The 7,500-nt window shown below is 39.9% G+C and overlaps 1 protein-coding gene across 6 annotated transcripts in view; it reads right to left on the bottom strand.

Moving 5' to 3' along the window:
• The window catches only part of LOC125047433 (calcium-activated potassium channel slowpoke-like), a 316,251-nt gene that overhangs the window by 78,216 nt on the left and 230,535 nt on the right, over positions 1-7,500 (bottom strand). The gene's annotated exons all lie outside the window — the stretch shown is intronic.

The following is a 7,500-nucleotide window of genomic DNA, read 5'->3' as shown; positions in this document are numbered from 1 at the left end:
CAGAACTTTTAAGTAGCACCAACACACAAATCACACTGTTGCCAAATTTCATGCAAGAGTTTAGGCACACTTTCGCCGTGGTCAACATGGCTTTTGAGGGGCATACATTGGCTATGTTGATATAAGAGAATGTATACAGAGCCACTATGTATGACCACCTCTCACTGCCCGTGCTCTGTTGACGGGAGCCGAGGCAAACTGCCGCTGGCCCCCTTTGCCCACGTTTGATTGCCTTAATATAGGTAGGAAAATACAAATGCCATCGAGGTTGATTTACGGGAGGACTAAGCTAATTGTTCATCCCATGCAACATGTGCCTAAACAGTCGCGGGTCCGGGAGTATAAAAAAGTTGATATTCTACTGGCTCTCTCCTAACTGATACCTCCGTCCATGTGAACGTTTGTACTCGCCGCCATACTTGGGCCTGTTGCCTACGATCTCGGTGATTTCTGGTATCCAGCTGGCAAACACAGCCTAGAGGAACCATAGCAGGCCAGTCAGACTTGGACCGGCATGGGTCAGGGGCTAGACTAGAGGGGCTAGGAGGGGTCTGGGTAGGAAAGATAGGGGAGCCTGGAAGGATTGTAGGCACTGATGAGGTGTTACAGAGGACTCTTTGGACCATACAGGTTAGCGGGCTCAACGAGAGGGCTGATAGCACGACAGCTGGGGACCAGGTGGATTTAAGGGCTACAGGAAATGGCGGTCGGCGGGTAAAGGGGTGGGAAAGTATGGATGTGGATTTCAAAGCTGTTACAGAAGAGACAGCTTTGCAGGGTTTTTGAAAGTATGACATTTGGAGCCAGGGTTTGGTCTAGGTCGAAGGACGGAGGTATATCAGAGAGGTGAGAAACAAGTAGGTCACAGGGCTGGGCTATTACATGGGATCCAAGGATAGTGGTAGATGTGGAATACACAGGAAGGCTAACTGGAACCCAGCTAAAGGATGGGAATATCTCGATATGAACCAAAGAGCCTTTGTTATGAGATGGAAGGGAGAAACTAAACATAAATGATAAATTTTGTGATTCTAGAGAAAACAATTGAAAATCAAGGTTGAAAATGGGTTAAATTTTCAGTAGTAAGATATGAAGCCAGTCTTAAGATTGGATGTCAAATAAATGGGTATACCTCAATTCAAAGTCCTGAACACTGAGAGTCATGTCAGGTCAGGAGGCTCTTGCATCTAAAAGGATCGACTACAAAGGCAGGGAAGGATATGTTCTGTGAAGGGTATTTAGTAACAAACAAGACAACAACAGGACTTACTACCTGGGACTGACTGAACAAGGAGTGGAAAATGAGGAAAGGAAGACAGGTGGTACCCATGTCCGTTGACTTTACTTCAGATGTACTGAGATGGATGTATGGTTGCATTTGAATATGAAGGGTTTGGAGACAAACAAATAGAAGGAAATTTACATGTCTTAAAGTGGATGAGCATGTTAGTCAGTGAAACAAGAAAAGGTTAGAATGTTGAAAATCTTTACAAGGGAAAGAAAGGAAATAGATGGATACAAGTATAGATGCAGAAATATGAAAGATAACAGAAAGCATTGTGTTATAAAACTGTAAGGCAGAGGAGAAAATAGATATCTGAGGATGTCAGAGAAAACTAGAACAAAACATAAAAGATCCATTTTTCTATAAGGTCTGTAAGATTATGGGATCCTATACTTTTTCTTGCCAACAGAACTACTGTATACATATCCAGAGCATTAAAATATGGTTGTTAAAAATAGGAAAAAGTCAGTGTGTTTGGCAAAGGAAGCAATAATCTGACAAAATATGGTGATGGTGTAAAGGTAAAGTATTGTGTGAAAATGCAATGATAATGTGGGAGCATGGGTGCTTCTATAGAGGGGAGATGGAAAAATCGAAGAGCTCTTGGTGAACATCCAAAAGCCAAGTGACAGTAGTGAGGAAATGGTGTGGGATGGTGAAATTGTGAATAAGGATTTTGAGAGGACAGACAAGTGGTGAAACAGAAAAGGAGGATTATGAAAGGATGGGCCAGTGGTGCATTCTAAGGCTTACTGTGGCAGTGGGAGGAAGGTTATAGAGTGCTTCAAAGGACTGGGAATCAAGATGCGGTTGTGGGACACAAACCAAACAAAGGAAGTGGATTTAAGAGGAGCTTTAAAAATTTGGTATAGGTTAAGGGAATAATAACTAAAGCTTTATAAAACAAGTAGGGGATGGACATAAAAGTGAAGGTATCATGCACATAACATGGAATTATAAGTACTTCATACAATAAAATAATAGTTAGGAATAGACTTATTAACTTGAAAATTATATAATCATAATGAAGGATATTTATGGCTTGTGTAATGCTTAATAATAAAGTATTCAGAAATTAATGAGCAACATCACTTTCAATCACATCTTGTCACATGAAGATACTTAAGGTACTCAAAAGGCTATCAAAACCATGTGAAAGTGTCCATGTATTTCATGACATTAAATGTTAAACATCATCAATAATATACCAATAAACAAAACAAATAACAAAACTATTACGAAGACATTAAGAATGTGTCATGATATGATATTCCACAGGTCTGTTTACCTGAATCAAATGTCCCTAACTTATAACAGTGACTATTTATAGTGTGTGTGTGTGTGTGTGTGTGTGTGTGTGTGTGTGTGTGTGTGTGTGTGTGTGTGTGTGTGTGTGTGTGTGTGTGTAAATGAGTGTGTGTGTGTATGTGTGTGTGTGTGTGTAACTGAGTGTGTGTGTGTGTGCATGTGTGTGAGTGTGTGTGCATGTGTGTAAGTGTGTATGTGTGTAAGTGAGCATGTGTGTGCAAGTGTGTATGTGTGTGAGCATGAGTGTGAGTGTGAGTGTGAGTGTGAGTGTGTGTGTGTGTGTAAGCATGTGTGTGTGTGTGTGTGTGTGTGTGTGTGTGTGTGTGTGTGTGTGTGTGTAAGCGTGTGTGTGTGTGTGTGTGAGCGTGTGTGTGTGAGCGTGTGTGTGTGAGCGTGTGTGTGTGAGGGTGTGTGCGTGTATGTGTGTGTGCGTGTGTGTGTGTGCGTGTGTGTGTGTGTGTGTGTGTGTGTGTGTGTGTGTGTGTGTGTGTGTGTGTGTGTGTGTGTGTGTGTGTGTGTGTGTGGGTATGTGTGAGGGTGTGTGTGTGTGTGTGTGTGTGTGTGTGTGTGTGTGTGTGTGTGTGTGTGTGTGTGTGTGTGTGTGTGTGTGTGTGTGTGTGTGTGGGGGTGTGTGTGAGGGTGTGTGTGTGTGTGTGTGTGTGTGTGTGTGTGTGTGTGTGTGTGTGTGTGTGTGTGTGTGTGTGTGTGTGTGTGTGTGTGTGTGTGTAAGTATGTTCTCCTTTGTCTTTTTATGTAAAATGGTCAAAACCTATCTACAAAAAATATAAAATAAGGAAAGAAGATATGCTGAACTATCATTATATGACAGAAAGTCATGTCAGTATGTTTAAGAGGTATTTTATAAGAAAGATACAGATATACACAAAACAAAACATAGAAGACAAACTCATTGAGATACAACAAAAGGATCCAGGCTAACAAACATGCCAGACAAATAACATAAAAAGGATTTATGAGGGGGAATGTGAAGTGCAGTAGTAAATAATCACAAGGAAGGTGCTTTCAAAACTGGTCAAATCTTAATGCTGTTTTGGTTACATTTTAGGGATTTCACACAACCTTTAAAGTAACATCTCCATAATCATAACAACAACAAACAGAAATATGATGTACATATACATAAAGGAGTATTCAGGACAACATAAAGTACATCTTTGGGAAAGAGGATGCCTTGGATATGATGAAAAGGGGGGAAAATCAGGGGTAATGTGGTTATCTGGGATATCTGGATTGGATATATTTCCTTTGGGGAAACTTAAGACTAAGTTAAGGGACAGATTATTAATAGTTTGGATAACATCAAGGATAACTTGGGCAACATCAAAGTTCATAAGAAAATCTTCAAGGATAATGTTCGATGTCGATAACTTGGAGAATATCAAGGACTGCAGGAATATTATTAGGGATATCTGGATGATACTGAGGATATCTGGGAGGATATCAAGGACAAATTTTGGTACATTCTTGGGATACACTGGGGGGGGGGGGGGGGGATCTGTGGATGATGGATAGAGACCATGCAGACCCTGCACATCATATATAGGATAAATGGGGCATGGAGGTATGACCACCACATACGTACACTAGACTATAACCATTGACTACAGGTACATAGTACAGGTAACAGGAGCTACACTTTCCACTCTAATTATACAACATTTGACGTCATAAGAGGTTGTGCACTGTGCTCACACTTGTGTATCTGAAGTCATGTAATGCTAAATATATTGTGATATCTGTGTAAAGGCCCTAATACTTAAAGTAACTCACAATTAATGTTTTATATTAATATCACCCAAAACTATGAAAATTACATGTAAATTTCATAATTACTGATAAAGAAGTATGATTACAATACACCAAATGTTGATGATATTACTGGATAGCTAACATGTGTACAAAAACAAGATATAAATGACAGAAGTGAAAGATACCTCTGTACAGTGTTCTAAGTTTTTTTTCTTTTTTGTTTGGAATAGGAACTCTTATCATATTTACATTTCCCTCATGACGTCATATGCAAATAACAGACAGGAATAACAACTAGCTAGGCACATGAATCAAAGGACCAGCTAGCTGCATACACTGAAGTGTCAGCCACTCTGATATAAGTACCATGGAGTCCTTTCATAGGACAGACCAACCAGGGATTCCCACTAGGTAAACACATGGACCACTATATCAAATAGACAAGACACATAACCAGGGTGTCAACTAGCTGGACAAATGAATCAGGTAATAACTAGCTGGACATAATGGCCAGGGTACCTGCTAGTTGGGATATGTAGACCACAGTTGTATTGATGTGGACACAGGGACCAAAAATACCAACTAACAGGACACTTAGGCCTGAAAACCTCCTAGCTGGACACATTAACCATAGCATCAGCTAGCTAGGCACACAGAGGCCATGGCACCTTCTAGACTGATACATGGACAAGTACACCAACTAGCTGGAAACATGAACTAGCTCAAGTAGACACAGAGCAGGGTACCAACTGGCTGGAGACATGGACCAGGGGTACTAACCAGCTGAAGACTTGAGTAATACTAGAAATTGGATTACTAGCACATACAATATAGAAAGCTATGTAGATGTACATCAAGGATCACATAAGAGGGTAGTGGATAGTAGTGTAATATGTCTGGCCACATAGAAAGAAATTGTAGCAAATGTGGAAAGTTGTGTTTGGCCGTCTAGATAGGTTACTGATTGTGTGATAGGGATCATCTTGCCTGATATGGGAGAGTAATCTGATCAACTGAAAACCACAATTCAGTAGAGTATGAGATCTGGTAAATCACACAAACTGCAGATATGAAAAGTGTCAGTGTTCGTGGTTGATACAGATGGTACATAGTACTGCACTAACTGGTGTAGTCAATTTCTATCCATCAATGTTTTGATGGTAAGAACGTTTTAGAAATGATGCTCCCTATCTGTGGTGTGTCTCTGAGGTAGTGTTTAGTTTTTGCTTATCTGCTATAGAGCCAACTCATTGTCAATCCTCAGAAATACTGTACTACAAAAATCAAAACACCAAAACAGAAAGATCTATGACTTTATTACAAAATAAAAAAGGCAAAGAGGAAATAAGGAGAGAGAAGATATTGGCAGTGCAGTAATATGATATACAAAGAGGTATTTAAATTCATATTTTAGGAGTTCTCAGAGGGGCCATATGCAATGTTGCAGTCCAAAATCAAAGTGTGGTAAGATCCCAATTTATACAAGGTCAGACATGCCAGAAATCTGAGAGGGGATTCTTACTCAGGTACATCTTGGTTTGCAAATCAATTAGAACCTCAGATAAAAGAAAGCATACACCGTGACATTGACTGAACCCCGACATTGGACTGCAACACTGGGTACGTGCTAAATGCCTAGCTGAGTAATATGAAGACAGAAAGCTATCATCACTTTTGTCAGCAGAATGCTTCTGGAAGCATGCTCTACTTAAGGAGGACATACACTCTCACAGCATATACTGTCTGGTATAAAGACAGAAGGGATTATGACACTACTTGGAATTTCATAGGGAATTTCAGGGTCTCACAGGATTGTATCAAACAAAATATGTTTGTGTGTGTGGCATATATCTGTATGTTTGTGTGTATGTACGTATTCATAAATATGCATAGAGGACAACAGATATCAATCAAAAGTGTTGTAAAGTTAATGTGACATCCCTGTGACACTCTACCAGGCTGTTGTGTTAGGGCTTGTTAGACCTCACAGAGACATTATTAAAGCTTACTTGAAGATCTTCCTTTATGTAACACTGGTTAAGAGCTCATATCAAGACACATTCTGTCTCTTTAATGAGTTAATAGGTTATCTGAAGACCATAGGGAATTGTTTTGTATATATCAGATGAATAACTGGTAATCAACTTGTCCAGGAAAACCCTTATGACTGCAGACCTGTCACCCCTAGGAGGTATCCCTCTTGAGAAAAAGAACTGTGCATCATGTCAGTTTCCTCTCTGACTACCTTAACATCTTGTCAAGCCCTTCAGAGTGGCTTTACTGTTTATGATACTAGTCATTCCTCAGAAGTAATAACCTCAGAATCATGTCAACCATCGTTCAAGGTTGATATCTGGACTTGATGTCAGTTATTCCCATTAACTCACACTAAGTCAGTAACAGTTCAAAGGTGATGAATATCAATATATAAAATCACCCCTCAAAAAATGACAACTTGAAATGATAATGACTATGCCGTAGTGAATATCTACTGAGCTTCATCTAAGGCATTTGTATTTAAAACTATTAATTGTGATTACTTTTTTACATTATCCACATTCAAACTTTCAGTATCTAAATTAGCAAATTGCTGGTATTATTACTGGAATATGTACTATATGTTAGAAGTTACTGTGTTGTTCTTTGATGGTTTACATGACCTGGAGTGACCAGGACTGGACAGCCTAGACCCTCAATCATTTACCTTAAACAAGCTCAGTAATGTGGACATTGCTATAAACAAGTGTTTTAACAATCATGATGATCATGGTAAAACTGAATAAGAGGCATGAGTACTATTGTATTGTCACATCAGACTCAATCAATCTTTTTTTTTCACTTTAACATAAGCCAGCGAGTTCTGTACGCCCATATTACTGTTGTATAGGAATGTAAGCAACGGACACTCCACCTCCAAGCTGGTGTTTAGTGGGGTAACTGTAATGCTTAAAAACCAGGCAAAGCCATGGTCTGGGGACCCTGAATGAGTGTTGGTCCATAGCTATGTACAGGGTGTACCTGGTCTACAGAAATGGACTCAGGGCAGGTACAGGACAGGGTACACTCTAAGACTGTAGGGGGCCCCACACTTACATATGCAGTGTGTCCTCTGTAGGTGTTAAATGTTCAGTGTTAGT

Source organism: Penaeus chinensis, chromosome 41, assembly GCF_019202785.1.
Source record: "Penaeus chinensis breed Huanghai No. 1 chromosome 41, ASM1920278v2, whole genome shotgun sequence".
Taxonomy (NCBI): Eukaryota; Metazoa; Arthropoda; class Malacostraca; order Decapoda; family Penaeidae; genus Penaeus; species Penaeus chinensis.
This window is presented reverse-complemented; position numbering and strand designations above follow the sequence as displayed.